The sequence below is a fragment of the Amblyomma mixtum genome, chromosome 8, assembly GCF_055824585.1.
Source record: "Amblyomma mixtum isolate Tamu chromosome 8, ASM5582458v1, whole genome shotgun sequence".
Lineage (NCBI taxonomy): Eukaryota > Metazoa > Arthropoda > Arachnida > Ixodida > Ixodidae > Amblyomma > Amblyomma mixtum.
In genome coordinates this window covers 53,491,114-53,519,095 of record NC_143019.1, presented here as the reverse complement: position 1 = coordinate 53,519,095, position 27,982 = coordinate 53,491,114, and the positions used below count along the sequence as shown (strand labels likewise).

The 27,982-nt window shown below is 49.7% G+C and overlaps 2 protein-coding genes and 1 pseudogene across 22 annotated transcripts in view; 2 read left to right on the top strand and 1 right to left on the bottom strand.

The window, feature by feature from the left end:
- The window catches only part of LOC149332456 (uncharacterized), a 160,344-nt gene that overhangs the window by 94,142 nt on the left and 38,220 nt on the right, over window positions 1-27,982 (top strand). Inside the window, exons 31-34 of one of the 20 annotated variants that reach the window (XR_016285211.1) lie at window positions 1,655-1,762; window positions 7,772-7,865; window positions 8,002-8,058; window positions 9,622-11,651. The exons of 15 other annotated variants lie outside the window; for them this stretch is intronic. The gene's annotated coding sequence lies outside the window, so the exon portion shown is untranslated. Of the gene's footprint in view, window positions 1-1,654; window positions 7,866-8,001; window positions 8,059-9,621; window positions 11,653-27,982 lie in introns of those variants that run through there. 4 more of the 20 variants (XR_016285212.1, XR_016285213.1, XR_016285210.1 and 1 more) reach the window with 4 other exon arrangements.
- On the bottom strand, window positions 5,458-6,502 carry LOC149332457 (uncharacterized; annotated as a pseudogene).
- The window catches only part of LOC149332453 (uncharacterized), a 200,834-nt gene continuing 198,663 nt past the window's right edge, over window positions 25,812-27,982 (top strand). The window contains exon 1 of one of the 2 annotated variants that reach the window (XM_089558031.1): window positions 25,812-26,421. The gene's annotated coding sequence lies outside the window, so the exon portion shown is untranslated. Of the gene's footprint in view, window positions 26,437-27,982 lie in introns of both variants that reach the window. The other variant, XM_089558033.1, reaches the window with a different exon arrangement.

The window sequence follows — 27,982 nt, the reverse complement described above, 5'->3', positions numbered from 1 at the left end:
TGTTATTTGTGAAATTAGGGACAGTATTGTGTTGCGGGACTGAGGGCTGGCTGCATCTAGGGTGGGCGCAGTCTGTTTTCTTTTTTACTCGCAGTGTGATTCGAAAAATTGGATGGCGAAATTGCACATTTTAAAGCTCATTGAGTTGGCCTTCCCAACGTTACTAGACTAGCTAGTCTAGTAACGTTGGGCCTTCCTGCGTTGCATATTTGTAGAATGGTGTCGCTGCATGCAAGTATTATTGCCAAAATCACGTTGACTGCTTCTTTGATAAAATGCACAAATGGCGTCTTGTCTTCGTGGTGTGAGAAATGCAGGCGAGGACATCTTGTGGGTGTGTGGTGCGGGGGGGGGGGGCAACTCAGTGTTCGATAATTGGAGCCACATTGCCGATAAAGAAGGTTGGGGATCTGCGCTCGCCATAGATAATGGCGGCCTTCAATTTTCGCATTGTGGTCATGCCCCATGAAATCAATAATGAAAGGGTTGATTCAGAATTTTAGTTAAAAAATGGTCTAATTATTGGGCTCTGTAGCATGCGTGGTGTCTGCCTTGCTGTGCAGTCCACCTGTGCAGATCGCACCAATGTACCTGTGACAGTGTTTGAAATAAAATCCTTTAAAATTGTTAAAAATTCGCCCCGTGCACATCCTATTCACAATCCGATTTGGTGAGTGTCAGGAGGCTCCTGCCTGGCAACCTTGTAACTACCAGCTGCCATTACTGTTGCAAGGTTCTAAACTAAAAACCCTCAACTGAGGAGTGCTTGTGGGCCCAAAAGATGCTGCACAAAGGGAAGGTGGGTATGGGTCAGCGCACCCAGCTTCTCTAATAGATGCGTCAAAGGGTGCCAACAAAAGTCCCGTCTGCCATGGCTTGTGGTTGGGGTCATTACTGGATTTGCCAGACAATAGGATTGTCTCACTCATGTGGCCATGATGTGATGTGACTGCCATTTTGTTGTGTGGCATGGTTGGCTGCATAGGCGTGCCACGCAGGTGATGTAATTTTAATACCCTTTTTATATATGTGTGTGTGGGCATGTGGCTTGGCTCATGAAACCGTTTCTTTAGTGTCTGCACAAAATTATGAAGTATGTGAAGAAACCTACACTATAGTCAGTTGGAAAGAAACAACAGCTGACATCCCTGTGGAGTTGGCAAAACTACAAGAAATTCATATGGTTGCCATGACATTGTGTCACACTTGTTCGTTGTGAAATCAGGAACTGATACCACTGATTGCAACTATCTATTTGAACAGCAGGGCAAGAAAAGAACTGAACTGGCTCTGAGCTGCTCAGTATTGTTCTATTTTATGTCTAGTGGGCCATGCTCTTGATGTAACTGCAGGGACAATGCAGTAACTTTGTGGTCTCTGGCTACGGCGGTTGAATTTGTTTGGAGGAGAAATTCTAGAGGCCCGTGTACTGTGCGATGTCAGTGCACGTTAAAGAACCCCAGGTGGTCGAAATTTCCGGAGCCCACCACTACGGCGTCTCTCATAGCCTTAGTCGCTTTGGGACGTTAAACCCCATAAACCAACCAACCTCACTTTGCAGATTGCACATCTCTCATTTTTGCAGATTTCTTCATGCATGTTCATGGGACTTTCTGTGTTAGACACTAAAATTAGTCTCGTTTATTTTGTTCAGTCCGCTTTAGGTGAGCTGAAAAGTCTATGGTGTGCTACTGGAGAATTCTGGGGGCCTTTCCTCGGACACTAATTCTTGAGTATGAATAACTGCTACGAAAGCCTAAAGGTAAGAGACGTTTATTAACATGTGTAAAGGAAACTAAAAGTCTGAGTAACCATCCGAGTTGTAATTGAAGATGGGTACAATGGCGGAGTTATCCAACTAATGCAAAATGTTGCCTCACCATTGCCTGTAACAACTGCCATGCAACTTTGCGCAACAAAATGTGATGTGTCTGTAACAGTGCCCGAGGTACGTTACGATGTTTCAGAATTACGTCACATTAACTTTACTCAGCTGGAATGTGTCGCTGGCTCTAAACTGAAGGCAACATGAGGGGGGTCATGAAGGCATCGTGAAGCTCACTGAAAGTCGCTCTCATCTTTATGTGTGCGCAGCGTGATGACATTTTCTGGTTCTTAATGTTTCTGTGTGGCAGTTGCTCGTACATGATTGATTGTTGATTTGATCGCCGTGGAAATGCTTGATGTGGTAACTGCGTGTATTAATGCACTGTCAAAAAAGTGGCGCTTTGCGATCTATTGCTTCGAAAGTTGCTCTGCGCTTCCTTCACCTTTGCAGAGTGTGCAAACGGTCCTTTTTTTCGTGTAAGGTGTGCATATGCTTTGCCTGACTGCTGACACAGATTAAGCGGCAACATTATTTTGTGTACTTCTTGTCAATCCAACGTCAGGATAACGTCACTGACATTTGAAACTATTTTGCACTGCTTGGGTAGCAACTGAATGATAAAGGATTATCTTACCTGGATAGCAGTACAAATCTTGATGATATGATGACAGTTTATCAGATTGTTGAGATGATAATTTTTTAGGTGCCCCATGCAAAGTGGATTATGGATACTGTGTTAAGCTTTGATATCAAGCAATCGGTTTTTCAAGGTGGGACAGATGATAAAAATGGGTGAACCATTGGCACCTACCCACCTGCAGACAGGACAACCTGTTTCAGTAGAGTGCTCCCATCACATACTGACAATTCATTGCCCATCCTGTGCTCCCCTGCCACCACGATTCCTTCTTCCATTTCTTGTTCATGAGCCAGAAAGGTCACAAGGTGGCAGTCGTGTCCTTGATAAGCCTCTATATTACTTCTCGCAGCTCATTGGCGCATGAAAAGGAACTGCTGCTGCCATCATTTGTTTGCACACCACTTGGTCACTCGCATAGAATTAAAATGCATTTTGATAGTGCGTAACGAACTTTATTTGCATGTGCACTGAGAAATTGCATTTCTTGCAATTGGCATATATGTCTTGACAGTGGGAAGAGTTTTCTTTCAAAGTGGCCCTGACCAGGTTTGCACGTTTCATTGAAAACCATTGCTTTTTGGCCGCTAGATAATGCATGCATAAGTTTTGCCTTCTTTCTGAGAAATGAACCAGTTGGAAGTTAAGCGCATGCATGCCTTATATGTTTACTTGTTTGTCCTCGTCTTACGCAAGTACCTGTTTTCGAGAATGAGATTTCCAGCTTGCTTCGGCATTTCTGCCACTGGTCATTTGCTCAGCATGCGGTTTCAACCGATGTTTGTAGATATACTTCAGTTTCGAAACTCTTCGGCGCGCCCATAGGGAAGAGCCAGCCTGCTGTTGCTGTTACCACCCCTGCGGCGCGGCGGTTGAGGGTTGAGCTATCAAACAAAGCGTCGTCCGCTAGTACCCAACATTGGTCTCACGCAGGGCGTTCAGAGATCGCGTGTATAATGTTCGTTTTGCAACCTTCTTCAACAACTGGGCACTATTTTCATTAAGCTCAATTGTTTTGTTGCATGTCTAAGAGCTTTATGCAGGTTGCCTTTTGGTTTATTGGTTTATTGGGGTTTTACGTCCCGAAGCAACTGAGGCTATGAGGGGCGCCGTAGTGAAGGGCTCCGGAAATTTCGACCACCTGGGGTTCTATATGGAACACATTATGGTATGAAGCATATGAAGCAAGGTGAAGCAAGGTGAAGGTGTGGTATGGAACACATTGTGGAAGCATAAAACAAGAAACCGCGCGCTTTTGGGTTGTGATATTTTGAAGTGGGTGGTTGGCCATCTTGGTTTCATCAAATATGGTATCTTAGGACGAGTTTTGCATGAGGTACAAACCTCTACTTCTTGATGAATTTTTGTGGCAGTGGAGCGGATGGTGCGGAGCCGAAACACGCCTTCTCGTACAATACAGTGGAATATAGTCCCCGCTTGCAGTTGTTAGCTTTAGGTTTTTCTTGAAACATAGCGTATTGTCAGTGGAGTTTTTAAAGGCATATTTCTAACACAACTCCACACTTTCAACGTTAGAAAATCAAGAAAAAAGCAGCTTTTTAGATTACGACTTGGTTAGGCTTGTTTTGTTACAAGAAGCTTCCACAGGTGGTGCCAGCTACACTGGCAACAGACGGAAGCTACCGCAGAGAGAGCAACCTGTCAGGTGGCGAGGTGCACTGTCATGCAGCTGAACTATGTGGCAGAAAGACATAGTTGGACATTTAGCCCCTGTAGCCTTCTCTTCATGCGGGGCGCTTTGGTGACCTAAAGTGCGGTGAGGCGAAAGCCTTAAGCGCAGTGTTGCTGCTTGTGTCCACTGATGTGTGGTCAAGATGTTTCGCTTCACCTGCAAGAGTGGAACGCGACAGGGCCTTGCAACGCTGCCAGGGAGTCCACAGAACGCAATCGCCCGTTCGGCTCTACGCTTTGCTCGTCGGTAGATTGGTTTTTGTGGAAAGGAAATGTATCTGTCTCACAAATCTCGGTGGACACCTGAACCTCACCGTAAGGGAAAGGAGGAAGATGGGAGTGAACGAAGAGACCGTATTCACTGGACGCGCCTTTGTTCATTCCAAACCACCTAGCTGGCATGGCGGAGTGGTTAGCGTGCTCATCTCGCACTGCGGAGACCCTGGTTTGATTCCCCAAGTCGACCAATATCCTACTCGGTTTTATTTATCTGGTCTGACTAGAAAGGTTAATTAAGCAATTAACTAAACTCAGTCCCACTTATCTCGAGTTTCACTATACGATCCCTTTAATTGGTTTCATGGTAACTATCCAAAGTACAATTGGCCCCGTTTGAAATTCGCACACTCTGACGTCACGACCATTTCGACCAATTGAAAAGCGTGATATTTCTGTCGACAAATCCTGCTTACAACGATGAGGCATTAAAGGCTTCCGCCTTAATACACTTAATTTAACATGTTTTGACAATTTGCTGTGCCTTGTAGTAAAGTGTGATGTGTTGGTTTTTATGGTACATAAGCAACTGAGTCCGTCATGCGCCAGACACGATAGTAATGAGAAAGAAAAACATTACAGCCGAGTCAGTGTAATAAAGCACCGTGGAATATTAAATACTGCAAAGCATTGAGAAACTGCCGCCTTCAGTACGTGTAAGTCTGGCAGTATATGCCACTAGTAAGATATGACAGCATAGCCATGTCATTCAAGCTTTTCCTGTCTTGCATTCATGCTATGTTGTGGCATAGCATGAATCGACTAAGTGATAATACATGTGGTTAATGAGCTGTGCTAATGCAAGACCCACAACAAAAACAGTGACCAGTGATGGAAGTGTTGTGGTAAATTGGATGTCGCAAGAGCATGCACTTTTCTGCTAAGATCCTTCACTAATGCCCTTACTGCAGCCCATCCAGGTTGTTGATGTTGTTGATAAACCTTTATTTTCCATCAGAATGGAGGACCCCTACTCCCTACCTCCGGCACGCAGGCCGAGGGGCAGGGGCCGGGACCTCCGCGACTAGAGACAGGCAAGGAGCTTCTGGCTCCTCGCGGCAGCTCTCGCCAGATGGACCGCTTTCTTCTGCACGACGGGGTCCGTGCTTTGCAGAAGGGTTTCCCAGGCCTCTCTGCTGTCTATTTTCTCTCGGAACCCTGGAGAATCCGCACATTCCGAAATCACATGGTTGAGGGTCCCCCTCTCCCCGCACGTCCTACACTTATCATCAATATCCTCATTTTTTAAGACATGCGATGCCCGCACTGGGTGTATGAAATTTTTAGCTTGTTAGTCTCCTCCAAACCGTAGCCTCTGTGTTAGCGAGCTCTTTGTCCGGGGAAGGAAAGAGTCTCCTGTGTAGTTTGTAATTTTCCACTATTTCTGTGTAAGTTATCAGTCTCTCGTCCTGTTCCTTGTTATCGGGCGGTCCTGCCGCGGCTCGGAAGTAGAGATCTCGAACCAGGGCGTTTGCCGCCTCGTTTCGTGGAACTGTCTCGTGAGCTCGTGTCCAAACGGGACTAATTATTCTATTTATTCTGCGTCCCTCTAGGATTCGCAGTGCTTCCTGTGTTATTCTGCCTCGGACATAATTTTGGATAGCAGTCTTGCTATCGCTAATTATGTATTGTGCCTCCGTTCCCACGCAAGCGAGCGCTATTGCAACTTCTTCAGCCGACTCTGGATTTCGGCTGCGTATGGTTGCGGAAGAGACAGCTGTACCCCGGCCACTAACGACCGTTGCCACCGCTGCTCCCAGTTTCCCGCTAGCCGCATCCGTGTAGGCCACTGCTTTCTCATTCATTTCGCCGAAGCGTTTGGTGAGCGCCTCAGCTCTCTTTCCCCTCCTTTCTTTGGGAAATGTAGGGTGCATGTTTCTGGGCAAAGGATCTACCCTGATCTTTTCTCTGATGTCCCTTGGGATGTCCCGCTTTACTAGAATACCCCTTTCCGTCTGGAGTCCTACCATGCTTAGAATCGCCCTTCCTGTGTTTGATTGGCTTAATCTGTCTCGCTGCGCCGGTCTCGTGGCTTCAGCAATTTCTCTCCATGTATTGTGAATACCCATGTCTAGGAGTCTTTCCGTGGAGGTGCTTATGGGCAGGCCTAGAGCCCGTTTGTAGCATCTCCTTATGATCGTGTCTAGTTTATCCCGTTCTGAGGCGCGGATCTTCAAGTAGGGTGTAGCATAGCTTATCCGGCTGATAACGTATGCTTTCACCAACTTGATCAAGCTTTTCTCTCTTAGCCCTCGTCCTTTGAGTGCTATTCTTCTAAATATCCCGATGGCTTGGGCCGCATATCCCTCGAGCTTCTTCAGGGTTTCCCCGTTGTATCCGTCGCTCTTAATATGCAGTCCTAATATTCTAATCCTATCCACCATCGGCACGAGGTTTCCTCCGACCGTGATGTCGAAGTGTTACTCTGTTTGAGTCTCAAGTGCTTAGGGTTATACACCAGAAGCTCGGATTTCTCTGGTGAGCACGCTAGCCCTCTATTCGCTGCGTAGTTTACCACTACGTCCGCTGTCTCCTGTAGTTTATGCTCTATTTCGGCATCGCTGCCCTGATTGACCTAGATATTTACGTCATCAGCATACATACTAAAGTGTATGCTGCCAATCTTTTTGAGCTTTTCCGGGAGACCTCTCACAGCAAGGTTAAATAGAAGCGGGGATAAGACCGATCCTTGCGGGGTGCCCCTATTCCCTAGCGTAATTACCCCCGACTCTATGTCTTGATATCTTATTTTCGCTGTTCTATTTGTCAGGGGCCAACATGTGACGTCACTAGTCACAGTGGCTTCTTTAAAAGACCACATAGAGAACTGGACCTTGTGTTAGCCAAGCAGTCCAAAGAGCATTTGGCAGCTACACGTAGCCACTTGGTGACGGGGAAAAAAGAACCATTAGGATTCTCCATGTGTGATGTAGCCCCTTTTCTTATCTAGGAGATGCTTAGCATTGTATAGGTTTTCAGCAGCCTGTGAACTCGTATGCATCCTCTGCGCCATTGTTGCAGCTGCAGGAGCATGTGCTGAACACGTGACAATTGCTTTTGTACAGAACAATGTGTGATCATGGCATATGCATAATCTTTACCATTAAGAAAACCGACAATGCTACACAGGGTTTATATGTGCATCATTGCATGCTATAGTCATCATCCTACTGCCCACTACCCCGAAAAAAAAACTGCTCTCATATCTGCCACATGGCAAGGGAAAAATTTGTGTGCAGTACTTTGGGGTGCTGTAGTCGCAAACCGTTGTTCTTTAATGTGAAAACTTAGTCCCAAATTAAATCTGGACTGATTGTTTTGCGGATGGTCGAATGCAGCAGGAAAAAGGACCAGACATCTGCAAGCTACGACAGGAGACCGACAGACACTGCACGAAGAACAGTCATAGCTGACCTACAAGAGTTGCAGCAGGTGAGAATCAAACTCGAATGCAGGCAAAGCTATGTTGAAGGAAGAGCACGACAGTGATGGAGTGTGGCTGTGTCGTACTGCATTCACGAGTGTTTTTTTTAACATGCCTGTCTAACTCTTTGCTCGTTCTCTGCAGTTCATCTCCTGAGTGACTTAGGAAGACAGTGCCATCAACGAACCACAGATTACTAAGGTATTCTTCGTTCAATCTCATCCCCAGCTGTTCCAATCCAGGCCTCTGCATACTTCCTGTAAAAAGGCGGTGAAAAGCATTGGCGAGATTGTGTCTGCCTGCCTTACGCTCTTCCTTGTTGGAATTTTATTGACTTTATGGAGGACTATGGCAGCTGCGCATTCGTTTATATACAATTTTACATGAGGCTTTTCTACGCCCTGATTCCGCAGTGTCTGCATTACTGCGGAGGTTTCGATTGAGTCACGTACTCTCTGGTAATTTATGAAGGCTATATATAGTGTTTGGTTATGTTCTGCACATTTCTCTTTTCACTTCATTGATGGCCTGAATATGTCCTATTGTCGAGTCTCCTTTACGAAAGCCCGCCTCATCATTTGAATGAAGTCTAAGGTTGTCCTGACTGTATTAGTCCTTGCCTCAGTAAAGAACCCCAAATTTCTCGAATCTCAGGTCGAAATATCTGATGCCTTTCACAACAGCGTTCCTCATAGCCTGAGTGCTTTGCGACTTTTGAACCACCATAAACCACAGATAGTTTATAGGCAATGGAGAGTAGGCTGATCGCTGTGTAATTTGTATCTTTTACGTCTCCTTTCATAGGTATCATGGCGTTAGCTTTCTCACAAGGGTCTGATACGCCCGAGGTCATTAGGCATTTGGTATACAGTGTGCCTAGTTTCTCTTGCACAATCTCCCCTTCGCCCTTCAAAATATGTGCTGTTAATTGGTGCTCACCAGCTGCTTTCAAACCCTTGGCGTTGCTCCTAGGCTTTCTTACCATCAAGCGGCGAGCAAAGCGTTTCCGTTTGAAATATAATCTTCTCAGAAGTAAAATACTCCTTTGCTGCCGAACCCTCCTGGGTGGCTCATTGGTTATGGCACTCGGCTGCTGGCCCGAAAGACGCGGGTTCGATCCCGGTCGCGGCGGTTGAATTTCTTGGAGGAGAAATGCCAGAGGCCCGTGTACTGTGCGATGTCAGTGCACGTTAATGAACTTCAGGTGGTCGAAATTTCCGGAGCCCTTCACTACGGCGTCCCTCATAGCCTGAGTCTGTTTGGGACGTTGAACCCTAATAAACCAAACGAATCTCTTGCTGCTGAACGAACGTTAACAAAACCATGCAGGGCCACAAAATTCAGTTTTACTAACAAAAATCACACGTCTCGATCAGTATCTTTTTTTGAAGGACTGCTTGGAGGAATTTTATTACTGCAATTTGCACTGTAAACATGACAGGTCGCTGTTTTAGTTTTCTTTAAAACGCAGAAATAGCGAAGACACCAGAAGATTCACGCCAAGCGTTGCATGATCTAGTGCCTTTGATGTTTCATATCTCATTGGGGAGGCGCTCCCTTCGTAGCCGTAACTGGGTGCCAGCATGCCGTGCTGTCATCTGTATCTTTATCCGTTTAGAGAGCCGCAATATGGTGCTGCTATAAATTTGTGCTCTAACTGCTTATATTTATTTTTTTATTTCTAACCACTCATATATGCGAAGGCGTTGCTCATTATCGCCTTTTTCTTTCTATTTTCTAATATGTCTCATTTCTTTCACGCAGCAGAATTGAGGCTGTGGCCATGCGACCGCAACCAGACGCAGCCAGGTGGACACTGTCGTTGGCCGCTCGCTGCAGCACCCTCAACCGTCAGCTCCACAATGCCCGTGCCTGATTAAGCAATAAAATAAAATAAAACCCCAACAAACGGCTACCAAACTTGAGTAACGCGGGATTAAACGACAGGAATTTGCAGTGCTGAATGCGCGTTCTGTAGCGCAATCGATTTCATATCATTTATATGAAATGAATAATTTTTACTGGAAATAGCGATGTCTAATGACGCAATATTCCTTCCATATTGGTAACGCTCGATACTCGTATGTTGCCTCAGTGTTTTGCTTTTTTTTTGTGACGCACGGAAAGCATTCGTGAGAACACGGTTCTCCTTTAATTATTTTTAAACAACATGCTTTCAAACCAACGCTCTTTTTGTTCACACCATCTTTCACGTTGCACTGTCCTGTTGCACACAGATACAGCGGCTGCACATAAGCAACTCGTAAAAAGCAGCCGCCTTTTTCCGTTGTCAGTTTTTCCCCTCGCTGGCTTCATCCTTTGTTTCGAGGTCAGCTGCAGCCACCAACACCACATCAAACTTGCTCTTCAGGCTCATAGTAGTCGCAACGCCAATACCTGTGAATGCTGCGACCACGAGTATACGCTAACCACAACAAAGTTCTCGCCGGAAACCGCCGCCAACACAGCGTGGCTGATTTGGCTAGCGCTGCATTTAGCTGCGCAGTGTTGCCGGACGTCAGCCTCCTACAGATGTCTGCGGAATATGTGGCGCCTCCCAACGCACATACACACATTAATGAGCACAGAAAATGCCCGTGTAGCACTGGACGCTTCGATCGTGCTCGAAAACTCCGATACAAATCGAGTTCGTAAACGCCCGTTTGACAAAGGTATTATACTCGCAGGTCGCAGAAAATATCAACGGACACTGAACGCCTCCGTCTCGCTCACCCTGGCTGTACAGCGCATCCGCCGTGTCGAATATTGCCCGGTTCTAGCGATGCCGCTTACCTCCGGCACTTCAACCATCCACCAGGCCATATACACATGCACTCCATCAAGCAGGCACATCGCTACGTAGTCTCAACATATGCTGGCGCCTCCGAAAAACATTCCAGTCTCCATTCTCAAGTGCTCACCCTAAACAAAGTCTTATACGTTCTTTACTTCCCCTCAGCAGGCACAAAACAACTCTATAGGACTAGCTCCTGAGGTGTTCACAGACACCTTGTAGAGAACAGGCCTCTTCCGTACCCTCCAAGCCCCTCGCAGCCTACATCAGGAAGAACAAATCATCCGGCTGTCCTACTCACTGACTGGCCGGTGGACATTCCCACACCGCTTACGAACCCATTGCTTTCCTGACCTACTGCAGTCTCGCATCTGTATCACTAGCATGTGTCTCGCACCCATTCCACGTAACACGACCACATACACGCAGGCCGCTGCCGTAGAACCGAAAACTACCCAGGGACACAGTGGCAGTGACCTACACAGGCATCTACCACACGGAAAACGCTAGTTTCACTGCAGCCTTGCCCCTCTAACCGTTTATCCCTGCATCCGGCAGGAACTCGCACGACTGTTCCGTATTCCTCCCTGCTCAACTTATAGCCAAAGAAATCCACGGAGTCGCTGAGGCCACCAAACTCTTCACCGCCACCATAACACCCCCTCCCTCCACTCCGTCCCTCGCAGGCAGCTCTGCGTACATTTCACAACACGGCTTTCCCCTCTCCTAGTAGATCTGCCGGAGATGTCGCCCTCAAAACGGGACGCCGGCAATTTGGTGGACGAGCCCGTCGGTTGTGGACGCGGTCAGGGCTCGCACACTGGCCACGAATATTTCACACGAATAATGATTAGGTGATAGTCCCGTCTCAAATGTACCTATCAATCCGTGAAGCTTTCATCTTTCATCTGAAACATTTCTTACGCCAGCCAAACCTTTTTGGTGCCAGTAAACTCGTATCCCGCACACGCACACGCTCACGTACGCGCGTGCCACGCACGCCCCACTATGCACTACACCCAGATATTAAACTGAGTTACACAATACCATAGCGCCCCCCTCCGCCCCCCCCCCCCCCCCCCCTTCTGCAGCCGATCTAGCTTGCGTCTCGGGACCTGAGTTTGCAACGCGCCCTCGACACACCGTATCCCAAGGCCTGTTGAACACCTGACCTGTAGGATGTTTAATAAAAGCGTGACACTGCGTCCTTATAACATTCCTTCGTTGTCTTCACTTTGCGTCCCTGGTGCAGAGGAAGAACTGGAGGGGACACTTAAGCTTTGGCTTTAAGGTGTGACGCGATAGTGATGATCGCTTAATCTTCAGCTGTTTTATCATTTCTATTGCTGTGTTGTCTTGGACGGCCCTTACGATGTGGTACCGGTCCACCTCTATGCCACAGTGTGCGCATTCTAGCTCAGAGGAGGCGGAGGAAAGCTTTTGTTTAACCAAAGGTAAGTTGGCAGTTGGTCATCATCCTCTTCGGGTAGTGTTCATAGTCCAGCACTCCGTTCAGTCGCGCGCCCGCTCAAAAAGCCGTTGCTAGTATTTTCGGTCTGTGCTGGACGAGCAGGCTCCCTACAGGAGAAGATCGGGCGGAACATGAGTGGTGGTGGTGGTGTGACACTTAACAGCGTTTATGTTAGGTGTTCAATAGGTCCTGGGCCAAGGTGACGAGGGCGCGTAGCAGGTTCAGATAAAGGGAGGCAAGCCACATGGGCCACGGTGGGGGGGGGGGGGGGGGGGGCGGAAAGGATAGGCGGGGGACTGGAAGGCTGCGTGGCACTGTGTAAGGCAGTGTCCCATGTCTGCATATGCGTGTGGACAGTTTGGGCACTGAGGTGTGGAAGTGAGCCGGTACAGATACTGGGATCCTATCCGTAAGCTCTGTGTAGTGCAAAGGCCCGGGCCTCCCTGCGGCTTTGATCGCGCTCCGGGTGCGTGTGTTTAGGAAGGGAGGTATCTGAACTGCAGCTCTTATGGGAGTAGGGATTGTGTCAGTGCCGGGTATAACGCCGACGGGCGATATGCGAAGAGACTGCAGCAGAGCCCGTCCTGCAGGGGTGCGTGTGAGTCTCGCTAATTGTGCCATTTTGATGGCGTCACAGAGTTCCTCGAAGGTGTTATGTATCCATAGTAGAAGGAGGCGCTCTGTGGAAGCGCATGGGAGAAGGCGTAAAGCTGTGCGCGTACTACTCCTAATGAGGCCGTCTAAGCGGTCTCTATCTATCGCCAAGAGGGGGAGATATGGTAGTGCGTATGTTATTCTACTGGCGATGTAAGCCTGTGTTAGTCGAAGCGTGATTAGTTCCCGTAGGCACGATTTTCTGTGTGCCACACGTTTGATGAACCTGGTTGCCTATTGTGTGTGAGTTTGGAGTGCTTGGATCGTGCCACTGTGAGAGCCAGAAGTAGTGACAAACATTCCCAGTATGCGAATCTTTGGGACTGTGGGAATCGGCTCCTTGCACCAAACGAGCTGAATATTGGATGGTGTGCCAGACGTTCGGCGCGTCTTGTATATGAAAAGTTGCGATTTCGTGGGGGAGCATGAGATCTCTTTATCATTGACGTACGTGCAAATGATATTTAGTGCTGTTTGTAAGCGGTGTTGTATCTTCGGGTCGCTACCTGGGCATGTCCAGAGTGTAATGTCATCGGCATAGAAGCTGAAATGTAGGTTTGTTATCGAATTGAGTAATTTAGGTAATCCCATCATGGCTATGTTAAAGAGAATCGGGGTGAGGACCGCTCCCTGTGGGGTGCCTCGTGCACCGATGGTGATGTCGCTTAAGGAATGCGGGCCGAATGAGAGATGGGCTGTACGATTACTGAGGAAATCGTGAATGTAGTTGTACATGCGCTGTCCAATTTCCAGGGATTACAGGTTCGTTAGGATAGCCACGTGGGTAACGTGATCAAAGGCCTTATTGAGGTCTACTCCTGATATGGCCCTCGTATCCTTTGTTTTGGGTTCCAATATCTGATGTTGGAATACATCCTTCGCTGTCAATCCTGGTCGATAACCAAACATGCTGTTAGGGAGGAGGTCATTATCCTCGAAGTAAATGCTGAGTGGCGTCTGAATGACATGCTCGAAGAGCTTGCCTACACATGAAGTATGAGAGAGGGGTCGGAGATTAGTATGGTGAAGCGGCTTGCCTGGCTTGGGCGGAACTTCTGTTAACACTGCTGTGTTAACAGAAGTGTTCGAAAAAAAAAACTAGGTATTATGGTGGGGAGCGTTGAACGCATACACCGCTTTGGCAGGCAAGTAGAAGAAAAGAATCGACCAGTGATAATGCGGTTCTTCGATTTTAATGAAATAATGAACGTTCTTAGGAATGCGAAGAAGCTGAAAGGTTCAGGAATGTCATTATCTGAGGACTACCCGCTTAAAATTCAAAAAGTGCGGAAACTGCTGTGGTCTACTGTTAAAGATAATTGCAAACCTGTGGATAAGGCACACCTAAAATTTGATAAGCTAGTTTTCAACGGTGACACATACATCTGGGACGAAGAAAGGAATGAAAGACGGAAACTTGCCGTTTTAAATGAGCGCAAAGATGATTCCGAAGGCGAAGATTCTGCCAGTGCGAATGCTGCCACATCACCGACTCGTGTTGTCACACGGAATCAGAAGCGAAAGACTTATAAATGACCAGGTGATAATGTCAGACCGTTGCGACTCGTTTGCTTCAACGCTCAAAGCATCGGAAATAAGACAGCCGAATTCGAAGGACTTCTTTACGACCTGGACCCGCACATTACGTTTCTGACAGAAACATGGCTTCATTCTGAAATCCCTGATAGCTTAATTGTTCCCCCCGCCTACAGAATATTGCGATGCGACAGACCGACACGTGGCGGAGGAGTCGCGATAGTACTTAAGGAAAGTATATCTGCTGTGATGCTGAGGAACGCTGGCTCCATGCCGCCGGAGCAGACGTGTTCACATCGGCTCTGTCACTGCTAACCAATTACGCAGTGCTAATTGCCTCGAAACAAAGTTTTCCTTGCACCAATGTGTCCGTGAAGGCGAGCGGCATCGACCGATACCAGCTGACCCTAGAGGTGCGTTTTTCTTTGCCAAATTTTGTGACTTTTTCTACCGCTGCCGTGTGAAAGAGTGCTAGGCCTAAGCTTGTCCCGCGGACGCTAGGCCCAGCACCGTCGCACCGGTCGCCGCCTGCCGCACTCCTCGGCGGCGGCCGAGATGGAGGCGTCCGTTGCGACGAGGGAGGCGTCCGCTACGTCTACAATGATCGTGGACAACCAAATGTGCGTTCAAGTTCAACCGTACTCCTCGGCGGCGGCCGAGATGGAGGCGTCCGTTACGACGAGGGAGGCGTCCGCTACGTCTACAATGATCGTGGACAACCAAATGTGCGTTCAAGTTCAAGGCAAAGAGATATCACCAGAGGAATACCACAACGACGCCGGATGGACGCTCGCGGGGGAACGCATGTCGAGGCTGCGCCAGCGGACCCCCGACGGCGGCAAGCCTGACGGACCCGGCGGGAGTCAAACAAGCCCGAAATCGAAATTCCACAAGAACGTCAGAGCCTCGGCCATCAAGGCAGCACGCATGCCGGCCATGCCACTGGAAGAGAGCAAGATAGTCGTCAGACCCAGAGGGGGACTGGACATCGTCAAGACCGGCACCACCACTGTCGCTGCGGCCATACTCGCCGCGGCCAAGATCACGAGCGAGGAAAGCGCCGCGGACACAATCTGCCCCAACACGCAACAGAACATCATGGTCGTCAGTACACCGAACGAAGACAACGCGGCTAGGTACGCTAAAATCCAGGAAATCTATATTCAAGACAACTCCTACGAAGTCAGCGCATATCGCACGGCTCCTCACGACACCGTAAAGGGCATCATCAGAGGCATCCCCATCGATGCGAGCACCGAAGAGATAGATAGGAACATCGTCAACGAGAGAAACCCGCTAGCAGTGGGCGCAAAGAGGATCGGCAGCACGACCACCGCGATCGTGGTGTTCCAGGGACCCAAGGTACCGAACTTCGTCCGATACGGAGTCACCCTGATACCGTGCCGCCTCTACAGGAAACAGATCGACGTTTGCAAGCAGTGCGGCCGAGTGGGACACCGAAAGGACGTGTGCCCGACCCCCAATATCAAGACGTGCCTGGCCTGCGGACTCGCCAACCCCAAAGAAGACCATCGCTGTACCCCTAAATGTAAGCTGTGCGGGGACGAACACCCGACCGGAGACCGAACGTGCAAGGCGAAATACAAGATCCCCTACGTAGTGCGCAAGCGACAATGGGAGCGCCGACAGGCCGAACGCCAGCTGCTGTCGGAGAGCGATTTCCCGCCACTCGACAAGCCGCCAGCTGCGGGAAAGTCAAGGACTCCATCTGAGAACCGCGCGCCAAATTCCAGAGACAGCAGCTGCAAGAGAAGCCTCAGTAGGAAAAGGTCACCATCACGTGAGCGAGTCAGCTGGGCTGACGCAGCTAAAGGGAACAATATAAGGAACGCGCATAAAATCACCGAAGCCACGAAGAAAGACGATATAAACAAGATGCGAGAAGCCAACGAGACATTAAGACAAGAGAACGCGGCGCTGCGCACGACCATCAACAGTCTCACGAGAGAGATCGCCGAGATCCGTAAGTTGCTGCAATGCAACAACGAGCCTCCACAGAGACTCACGCCAAGCACAAGCACGACCGACGAAACAACCATGAACACCCAGGAGACAGCCGTAGAGGAACCGGCACCTAAGAAGCGAGCCGTCGAGGCCACGCGCAAGCAATCAGAGAACAATCGAATCGACAACCCCGAGGCCAAATTCGAAGCGACGTTCACCAAACTCGAACAATTAATCACGGCGAACATCGCAGCAGTGACAGCAATGAAACAAACAATGGAGATCTACCAAGCCGAGAACACGAACAGATTCGCCTACATCGAAAGGACCCTACAGCCGATAGTGAGCCACCCGACGTTTGCGCCCCTCTTCGCGCAACACCCACCCAACCAGGGAACCGCGTACACACCAACGCAACCATGGCTGCCAACGCAACAACAGCAGCAGCCGTAACAGCGTGGCAGTGGAACTGTCGCGGCCTCGGAAGGAAGAAGGCAGTCATCCAACAGCACATCGCACATGCCGCGCGCAAATCAGACGTGATCCTATTACAAGAAACGCTCACCGACGCACCGTCCCTGCCCGGCTACAGAGTGCACAAGGGCCAGCCCGATGGGAGAGGCCTGTGCACCCTGGTCAGGAAAGGAATCACGTTCGTTGAGCACGAGCTGCAAAGCAATATCAAGATCGAGCACACACTCACCGAAATCATCCCGGGCAAGAAGAGAAAAGGAAGCATTTTTCTGCTCAACATATACAGCAACCCATCGCAGAGAAAACAGAGATTCAAAACAATACTACACAGAGCTAGCACCGCGGCAGGCCGCAACACGCTAATCGTCTGCGGCGACTTCAACGCGATGAACCCAGCCTGGGGCTACAACAAGTACACAGCAAAGGGCCGCGACCTGTACCAAGACGCCATGGAGCTCGACTTTACCCTCATCACGGACCCGACGCACCCGACGAGAATCGGTAACTCTGTGTCCCGGGACACCACTCCGGACCTCACGTTCGTCAAGAACGACGTCCGGGGCGCGATCACCTGGCGAAACACGGGAACCGACCTCGGCAGCGACCACACCATCGTGGAAATCAGCATACCGGAACACAACGACACCAGCATCAAAACACACAGATGGGTAGACTGGGATGCCTTCCGAGACGCCAGAAGCCAGAAGACAGACGCTGACGGCGAGATCGAAGACATAGAGACGTGGACGGCCGAAATCACCAAGAGCGTACGCGACGCGACCAAAGAAATTGAAACGGACGCTGCGATTGATAAAGTAGACAGCCGGCTGGCGCATCTCATCGAAGCCAAGCAGTCGATACTCAGTCGCTGGAAGAACCAACGGCTCAACCGCAGACTCAGAAAGAAGGTGGCGGAGGTCAACCGAGCGATCGAGGAGCACTGCCGCGCTCTATGCACGCAACAGTGGAACGAGATCTGCAACGCGGCAGACGGGCAGATGCATAGCGGGAAGACGTGGAACCTGCTGCGGCACCTGCTCAACGAAACCAAGACCAAGTCGCACCAAAGGGATAGACTCGCCAAGCTCATACATCGGGCTGTCTCGGTACTGGGTGCTGATGCAGTCACCAGGCGCATCAATGACAAATACCTGCCCACTACGCCCACCGAACAACACGCGCCGTACGGCGGCCTACCCAACGCGAAGCTCGATCGTGACATCGACGTCGAGGAGGTCCGCGCGGCCCTGCACGCCCTCAACAGCCGGTCGGCAGCTGGCCCGGACCTCGTCACGAACAAGGCGCTCAAGAACCTCGACGACGGCTCGATTGAGAACCTCGCAAAATACTTCAACAAGTGCTGGAGAGCGGCCGCGCTACCAAAGCAGTGGAAGACAGCCAAGACTATCCTGATACCCAAGCCGGGGAAGCCACCGGACACGGACAACCTTCGGCCCATCTCGCTCACGTCCTGCGTGGGCAAGGTGCTGGAGCACGTCCTGCTCAACAGGTGGCAAGACTACCTGGAACGAGAGGGGCTGTATCCGGCCACGGTGATCGGCTTTAGACAGCACCTCAGCACGCAGGACGCGATGCTGCAGCTCAAATACCAAATCATAGACAATGGCGGCAGCGCCCGCGACAACAAGGCAATCCTGGGTCTCGACCTAAAGAGCGCCTTTGATAATGTGAAACACTCGGCGATTCTGTCCCAAGTCTCTAAGCTCAACATGGGCGAAAGATCCTACAACTACATCAAGGACTTCCTCACGGACAGGACCGCCCAGCTACGAGCAGGCGACCTACAAACGCAAGAGAAGAAGCTCGGGAGCACCGGCACACCGCAGGGATCGGTCATTTCGCCGATGCTGTTCAACCTGGTAATGATCAGAGTGGCCGAGAAGCTCGCGGACATCGAAGACGTCAGGCACACCATCTACGCGGACGATATCACACTGTGGGTGACCGGCGGCAGTGACGCCCACATCGAGGGCGCTCTGCAAGCAGCCGTCGACGCGATAGAAGACCACCTGGAAGGCACCGGCTTGAGATGTTCGCCGAGCAAATCGGAGCTCCTCATACTCCCACCTACCAACAATGGCAGATGCATGACCAGACAACGCGAATGCGAAAAAATCAGAATCGTAACCAAATCCGGCAACGTGATCCCCGAGGTCAGCAAAATCAGGATCCTAGGCATGGTCATCGAAAAGCATGGAAGAAACGGCGAAACCATCGCCCGTCTCACGGCAAAAGCGGCCAACGCTATGCGACTCCTCAAAAGAGTCACTTCCCGGAAGGCTGGCATGAGAGAGGAGAGCCTAATCAGGCTCGTCCAATCCTTCATCATCAGCCACGTCGCGTACGTTGCAGCCTACCATAGATGGCTGCAACACGAACGCAACAAAATTAATGTAATCATCAGGAGAGCGTACAAGGCGGCGCTGGGCCTGTCCGAGTCCACGAGCACGACCCGCCTCTTACCACTCGGGATCCACAACACGCTCGAAGAAATAGCCGAAGCGCAACGGACCTCTCAACTGGAGCGGCTGTCCACGACCAAAGCCGGGAGGAAGATACTGAACGACCTGGGAATAGGACACTCGAACGACGCGCAGACGAAGCTCCCCGTCCCCGAAGAGGTCCGACGCCAGACCAGAATCGACCCCATACCCAAGAACATGAACCCCGAGTATAACAAGGAAAGAAGAGCGGCGAGGGCCAAGGCTCTCATCGACCTGCACGCCAACGACGAGCACGCGCGGTACGTGGACGCGGCCGAATACCAACGGAACGCCTTCGCAGCGGTCGTCATAGAGGCGTCGACCGGCGCCACGAGGACGGCAGCGAGCGTGAGAGGCGCCGGAGCGGAACAAGCGGAGGAGGTGGCCATCGCCCTGGCCATTGCCGACGCAGACTGCTACACGGTGCTGAGTGACTCGAGACAGGCGGTGCGAAACTTCGCCAAAGGCCAAGTCTGCAGGGAGGCCGAGCGCGTACTACGAGCGACTAAACTGCAAGACAGAAGAGTAAGAATCAAGTGGTTTCCGGCGCACGCGGGCGACGCGTCGGAACGCAGTGCGAACCACAATGAGACGGCACATGCAGCGGCGCGAGCGCTAACCAACCGCGCCCCGGCAACACACCGTCCGACGTGGTTCGGAGCCAAGGACCGCATGACCGACTACAGCGAAATCACGAAGGCCTACCGCCTGGCTCGCAGGACTCTCCCACCCCCGCACCCGAGGCTGAGTCGAGCGGAGGCGGTACTACTGAGACAGCTCCAGACCGGATCGCTACCGAGCCCGAGACTGATGCATCGCATGTACCCCGAGACCTACCCGACCGATACGTGTAGAGTCTGCCGGAGGGAGCCGGCAGATCACACGCACATCCTGTGGGACTGCATCAAAAATCCAAAGGAAGCAAGATCAGGAACAATCCCGCCGCGGCTGGAGGCAGCCGCGAAGAGCAACGACCATGACCAACAGCTATGGGCCGTCCAGCAGGTCCTCGGGGTGCTCGAAAGGCAGGGATCCAGCGAGCCGGCAACGGCGAGCGGAGACCCGCGCCGAGTAACGGCAGCCTCGTAGACGACGTAGGCCCTCGTCGGGGCGCGCGAGCGTCCAACTGCAGGCACAAATAAAGTTTATTCCAATCCAATCCAATGCTGTGATGCTACCGGGTATTCCAAGCCATGAAAGTCTTTTCTGTAAGATAGACTTCTGTGGCAACACTATTGTATTAGGTGTAGTATATCGACCTCCTAACGCGGATGTCGCCTTTCTTGAAGAGCTGTGTGACTATGTTCAACGCTTCCGGGGCGACCGAGTGAAGTTTATTTTAGGTGGCGATTTCAACTTGCCTGATATAGATTGGATCCACATGTGTATTATGGGTGCCAATTCTGGTCATTCTGAGCTCCTTTTGGACACTGCCTTCACGTGTAATCTGACCCAGATTGTTGACAGACCAACCAGGATCTGTGCCTCTGCATCCCACATTCTTGACCTAGTGTTCATTAGTTCTGCCCTTAAGTGTATTTCTGTTGATGTTTTGAAGGGTGTATCTGATCATAATCTTGTTTCCTGTTTTTTTTCCTTATCAGTTTACGTTGACAGCAAAAAGCGTCCCATTGTTGTGAAAAATATTAACAGAGCTGATGATGTAGGAATTTTGGATTTTCTAGAGACCAAACTTAACAGCTTTAGGGCTGAGGAGAATGTAAATGTGTTATGGTGTATGTTTAAAAAGATATGCCTCGATTGCCTGACAATGTAGAAAAAAAACATAACCCATGGATTACGCGGGATATTATCCACACTAAACTTAAGCTAAAGCGAATGCGGCGTTCACGTAATCGGAATGAGTCTAATGAGAGCATGCTAGGCAGTCTATTAAGAGACAAGATCACGCAAGCTAAGGATTCCTTTTTTAAGGCGAAAGCCTTTAATGTCTCATCGTTGTAAGCAGCAGTTGTCGACAGAAATGTCACGCTTTTCAGTTGGTGGAAACGGTCGTGACGTCACAGTGCGCCAATTTCAAACGGGGCCAATTGTATTTTGGCTAGTAACCATGCAACCAATTGAAGGGATCATATAGTGATGCTCCAAGTAAGTGGGACTGAGCTTAGTTAGTTGCTTAATTTCCTAATTAGGCTAATTAACTTTTCTAGTCAGGCCATATAAATAAATAAAACCGAGTAAGAAATTCGTCGAGCTCGGGAATCGAACCCCGGTCTTCGGAGTGCGAGACGACATGCTATCCACTCCGCCATGCCAGCTTTTTTTTTTTGTCTTTATTGCCTGTTTCCGCCATGCCAGCTGGATGGTTTGGAATGAACAGAGGCGCGTCTAGTGAATACGGTGTCTTCGCTCACTGCCATCCTCCTCCCTTCCCTTCCGGCGAGGTTTAGCTGTCCACCGAGATATGCGACAGAAATACATTTCCTTTCCTCAAAAACCAATTTACCGACGAGCGAGGCGTAGAACCGAATGGGCGATGACGTTCTATGGACTCCCTGGCAGCGTTGCAAGACGCTCTCGCGTTCCACTCTTAGAGGCGAAGCTTAACATCTTAGCCACACATCAGTGACCGCACGTCAGGTCAAAAAAGTGCACCCCCCACCCCCTGAATTTTGACGGGTGTCCACCGAGATATGTGAGACAGTTACTCCGTAATTTCCTTTCCTCAAATACAATTTTCATTTTCTTCATTACGGGCCTTAGTCTTTCTTCTTTCACTCCCACTTCCTTCCTTCCTCTACGGTGTGGTTCAGGTGTCTACCGAGATGACAGAGAATTACTGCGCCATTTCCTTTCCTCAAAAAACGTTGCGTTCAAAGGGCAAGGCATCGCGCCGAACGGGTGGTGGCGTTCCGTGGACTCCCTGGCAGCGCTACAACACGCTGTCGCGTTCCACTCCTAAAGGCGAAGCTTAAGCATAATTAATTAGCAGTTAATCAGCATTCAGGCATTAATCAGTAATTAACCATTAATTAGTGAGTTGTCATCACTTAGTAATTAGTACTCAATTACATGTGACGCCACCAGTGCCACAGAAGCAGTGAAAGTGGTGCGTAAAACGCTTTCGCCTCTACGCACTTTAGACAGTTAAAGTGCCCCCTGAATTTTTTAATATTACGCTTGGGCGCTTTCTGAGTGAAGCACCGGAGAAGTTCTGGCGATACATTAATGGCGACAAACAACGTAATGTGTCATTAATAGTTGATGGTTCACCTTTCACAGGGTCAAAAGATACTGCTGGTGTGTTTAATGAGTACTTCCAATCAGTGTATACCGATAAAAGCTCGAGTTTTCCTTCTAAGCCAGACGGCTACATTTCTCTAATGCCAGATGTTACTATCTCCCGCGAAGGTATTTTGAATCTTCTTCTGAAACTTGACGTTAAAAGGTCTAGTGGGCCTGATAATATCCCTGCAGCTTTTATCCGCCGTTACGCAGAATGTTTATCACATTACTTATATATTATTTTCAACGCCTGTCTGTCTCAGTGTGCAGTCCCATCGGAATGGAAAACCGCACGTGTCGTACCTGTTTTTAAAGGCAGTGACCCATCTCGCGTATCTAATTATCGCTTAATATCTTTGATCTCGACCAGTTGCAAAATGTTCGAGCATGTGATCTGCCGAGCTCTGACGGAATTTTTGGAATCGACCCATTTTTTATGTGATGAGCAGCACGGATTTAGGCGTGGTTTATCTACGGTCTCACAACTGATAACCGCTTGCCATGATTTTTTTATTGCAGTTAATAACAAACAACAAATGGACGCTGTTTTTCTTGACTTCGCCAAAGCCTTTGATAAGGTTCCGCACACTAAACTCATACAAAAGCTTTACGCTGCCGGAATCAATCCTAATATTATTGACCTTATTAGAGCCTACTTAGAAGACAGATTTCAATATGTCCGTGTTAACGATGAGCACTCTGATGAACTTCCGGTTTCATCTGGTGTTCCGCAAGGATCAGTTCTGGGGCCTATCCTATTTTTAGTTTACGTAAATGACATAATTAATGTGGTTGATTCCGAAGTTAGAGTTAAACTATTTGCAGATGACTGCGTTTTATATTCCTTAGTTAACTCCACACCGGACCAAATTAAGCTTAACAGTAACCTGCAGAAGATCTCAAACTGGTGTAACCAATGGGGTATGTTTCTTGACGTTAATAAATGTTCCGTACTTAGAGTTTGTAAAAAGGAAACTGTTCTGATGCATCCGTATTGTATAACTGGCGTACCACTTCCAGAAACCTCGTCTGTGAAATACGTTGGAGTTCAGATAACTAATTGCCTAAACTGGGATGCTCACACCGATATTACATACGGGAAAGCTCTGAAGACTCTGTTGTGTTTGAGGCGTAAACTGTCAAAGGCCCCAAAACATGTCAAACTGGCAGCGTATAAGGCTTTGGTGCGGCCTCGTCTAGAATATGCTTGTTGTTTATGGGACCCATTTACGGCCAAGAATATCTCCAAGTTAGAAAGAGTGCAGAGGATAGCGGCCCGTTTCATTTGCAATCGATACAAACGAACAGATAGTGTATCTGCTATGATCAATTCTATTGGCCTAGAATCCCTTCAGACAAGGCGCACTGAAGCAAGATTGAAATTTTTGTACCTAATATATAATAACCTGATTAGAATAAACACCCATGATTATATTACTCCTGTTTCACGAGCAAGTACGCGTTATAACCATGGAAAAATGCTGCAAGAATTTCGTGCATACTCAAACACAGTTAAACACTCATTTTTTTTCAAATAAATTGCGGAGTGGAATGAATTGCCGAAGTGTGTAGTGAACAGCCCAAATGTGGAAACGTTTGTTGATAATTTGAGAGCCTTTTCTATGTGAAACCCTTGTCTTTTTGGTTTCATTTTTCGCATCATCGTTTGCTCTTGTATGAAGTTCGTGCATATCTTGTTTTTTCATTTGTATCTGTGCTCATGCCCGTGCTCATGCCTGCTTGGAGTCGAGCGACTCTGCAGTATTAAATAAATAAATGAATAAAATACAATTTTCGCTGTTTTCCACTGAGGAGGTAGGGAACCGTTTTGCCACCATCAATTGAAATAGCCTGTTAAGGCTTCGATAGAGGGGATGTCCAGATTTCGTACTGCCCTCTTCGTGATCCCGTCCACTCTAAAGTTTGGCTGGTGTAAGTAGGAGATTAAACTGTATTCGGCGAAGAATGCGAGCTTCACGGATGGATAAGGACGGGTGTGGTGGTGGTAAATCAGCTAAGTCCAATTTTTGCTGCGAGTAGCATTCGTCGACAGTGTGTCTGTAAGCCCTGACCGCCTGCTCCGTCGGTGGGCTCGTCCATGGGATCCCCGGCGCCCGGTGTATAGTATCGCAGGCAACCTGGTGAGCCTGCTCATTGCCTTGGATGCCCATGGGACTAGGGATCCACCGAAGGGTCACCGGTCGTGGGCTTAATGCTATGAGGGTGGCGTCTAAGCCCGGTCGGGTAGGGAAAGGGAGGGCTCTTTCATGGAAGGCACGCAGAGCTGCCTGCGAGTCTGTATAGACAACATATGCCGGGGCGGGGGATAGGGTGGCAAAGTGTGTGATGGCATCGGCAATCTCGTGTATTTATAGGGCGAGCGTGGAGGGTGGGGAGGTGTATAGCCCGGTGTTGTGAGTGCTGGTTGTAGAGAGGCAAGGGTGGAGGAAGAAGGCTGCTGTAGAGCCCGCGGTTTCCGTGAGACAGGCGTCTGTGTAGGCCACCGCCGCAGAGTCCAACGGTGGCTTGTGGTTGTATGCGTGTGCTTGGCGGCGGCCTGCGTGTGTGTGTGCGGACATGTTGCGTGGAATGGGTGCGAGGCGGAGGTTAGGGGGTAGATGTCTTTCTACAACCCCTAACCTCCGCCTCGCACTCATTGCACGCAACATGTCAGCACACACACGCAGTCCGCCGCCAAGCACACGCATACAACCACAAGCCACCCTTGGACGCTGCGGCGGTGGCCGACACAAACTCCTGTCTCACGGAAACCGCGGGCTCCACAGCAGCCTTCTTCCCCCACCCTTGCCTCTCTACAACCACCACTGACACAACCGGTCCATACACATCCCCACCCTCCACTCAGAATATCTTAGCACGCAGGTTAGTCCTAGCAGCGCGGTGAGCTATCAGTTTTTCAGCCAAAATCTTCTCTTAGACCGTTTCGCATGCGTGGTCGTATTTGGATGGAGGCAAAATGCTAGAGGCCTGTGTACTGTGCGATTTCAGAGCACGTTGAAAAACCGCTGGCGGTGGAACATTCCGGAGCCCTTCAGTACGGCGACCCTCAAAGCCTGAGTTGCTTTCGCACGTTGAACCCCACAAAACCAAAACTTTTGAATGTGAGTGCACGTTAAAGATTCACAGGTGGTCGAAATTATTCCGGAGACCTCCACTACGGCACCTCTTTCTTCCTTTCTTCTTTCACTACCTCCTTTATTCCTTCCCTTACGGCGCGATTCGGGTGTCCATCGAGATGTGAGACAGTTACTGCGTAATTTCCTTTCCTCAAAAAAAAAAATTCGCGGACACGTGCTGTGTACAAAGTCTTCACCTCTGCGTTCAATGTACATCGGGTTCTCATTATTGGACACGCTCTTTGTGCGAAGTACGTCTGTTAGGACGTCGGTGTTCGTTGGGTTGGGTGGTTTTTGAGGACAGGAAATGACGCAGTATCTGTCTCACATCTCAATGGACACCTGAACCACACCGTAAGGGAAGGCAGGAAGGTGGGAGTGAAAGAAGAAAGAGACTCTTTCAAAGAAAAACGGATCCGCTATGCACTCTGGCCAATCCCACGCCGTGGGTATGTGCCATTAACCCTGAGGACATCATCATCATCATCATCATCATCAAGAAACGGATGCTTTCATCAGCGCTCCGTTAGCAGCTTCCTAGCACCCTCTACAGGCAGAATCTTGTGGGTGTGTGTCAGTGAAAAGCCTGGGGGGTACCTTGGGCTTTGCCGGAAGCAATAAAGGCGGAGTTGATTGTGAGCGGGCTTGTCGTGCAGAATCTTTTCTGTATCGTTCTTCCAACAAGCGTTGCAAGTTGGCGACGAGGGCAGAGAAATACCGACTTTCTGACGCATCGAGGCCTTCGACGGAGATGACGAAGGGCGGCCTGCTTTTGTGGGACAGGTGAGAGAATTTTTGGTGCGTAGCACTTGCAGCTGCAATCATGCATTTCGTCGATGGAAGTTCGAAGCCAGGGCCGGGCACACTGAAACCTCTCTCGGTTTTGAGAAGAAAGGAGCATAGCTAGGTTCACGTCAAGCGCACCATGAACGCTGACTAAATGTTTGGTAACAGTGTTTCATGGCTTATGGAGGTTAGGCGTCCCAAAACGACTCAGGCTATGAGGGACGCTGTAGTGAAGGGCTCCGGAAATTTCGACCACCTAGGGTTCTTTAACGTGCACTGACATCGCACAGTACACGGGCCTCTAGAATTTCGCCTCCATCGAAATTCTGCCGCTGCAGCCGGGATCGAACCCGCGTCTTTTCGGGGGTAGCAGTGTCTTAGTCGGCGTTTGTGGTGCGCTTGAGGCGTTCACGGACAAAGTGAACTAGCTCCCGGCATTTCCTTTTCCCAAAACCGAGATGTCTTACACCATGAGCATTAGACTGGGTTTTGCTAAAAGGAAAGGCGCATAGCTAGTTCACTTTTTCGGTGGGCACCTCAAGCGCACCGCGAACGCCGACTGGAAGCTTGGTAACCCAGCGTTTTGGTCAGCGTTCGCGACGCGTTTGAGGCGTCCACCGACAAAATAGCTATGCGCCTTCCCTTTTATCGAAACCGAGAAATGGCGTATTGTTAAGGAGGTTTAACGTCCCAAAGCGACTCCGGCTATGAGGGACGCCGTAGTGAAGGGCTCCGGAAATTTCGACCACCTGGGGTTTTCTAACGTGCACTGACATCGCAAAATACGCGGGCCTCTAGAATTTCGCCTCCATCGAAATTCGACCGCTGTGGCCGGGATCGAACCCGCGTCTTTCGGAGGTGACTGTTTTAGACGGCGTTGGTGGTGCGCTTGAGGCGTTCACGGACTAAGTGAACTAGTCTCTTTCTCAAAACCGAGATGTTTTACACCGCGACTATTAGACTGCATTTAGCGGAAAGGAAAGGCGTATAGCTAGTTCACTTTGTAGGTGGACACCTCAAGCGTACCACGAACGCCGAGTGAAAGCTTAGTGACTCAGTGTTTTAGTCGGCGTTCGCGACGCGCTTGAGGCGTCCGCCGAAAAACTAGGTATGCGCCTTCTCTTCAAACCGAGAGATGGTTTATTGTTTATGAGGATTTAACGTTCCAAAGTGATTCCGGCTATAAGCGACGCCGTAGTGATGGGCTCCGGAAATTTCGACCACCTGGGGTTCTTGAATGTGCACTGCCATCCCAAAGCACGCGGGCATCTAGAATTTCTCCTCCATCGAAATACGACCACTACGGCCGAGATCGAACCCGGGTCTTTGGGGCGCAACAGTATTTTAGTCTGCGTTCATGGTGCGCTTGAGGCGTTCCCCGGCAAAGGGACTATTGGACTGGGTTTTGCGAAAGGAAAGGCGCATAGCTAGTTCACTTTATCGGTGGATACCTCAAGGGCTCCACGAACGCCGACTAAAAGCTTGGTAACTCGGTGTTTTAGTCAGCGTTCGCTACGCGCTTGAGGCGTCCGCCGACAAACTAGCTGTGCGCCTTGTC